Raw genomic sequence first — 284 nt, 5'->3', positions numbered from 1 at the left:
TCTCATACAGCGGTTCGTTCTTGGATCCTCAGACCTGAGATGTCTAGAGTATCTGATGTGAGGAGTGGCGTGTCTTGACTGCGTCAAACGTCGTCTTTAACCGGATGATTATAACGGCGTTGATCAGATACGTTCACGAATCATATGGAGATAGTAGACATGCAATATGGGACTTGTCATCTCCTTAACAGGAGAGATATCGCTGGGCCCTCTCGTGGAAGTCGGACTATGAAAATGCGTGGCCACGCTATAGATGAAGTTGCATCTATTTTAATAGTCGATTT

The sequence above is a fragment of the Tarenaya hassleriana genome, unplaced genomic scaffold, assembly GCF_000463585.1.
Source record: "Tarenaya hassleriana unplaced genomic scaffold, ASM46358v1 Cleome218, whole genome shotgun sequence".
Lineage (NCBI taxonomy): Eukaryota > Viridiplantae > Streptophyta > Magnoliopsida > Brassicales > Cleomaceae > Tarenaya > Tarenaya hassleriana.
Note: the sequence above shows the minus strand (reverse complement) of the source record.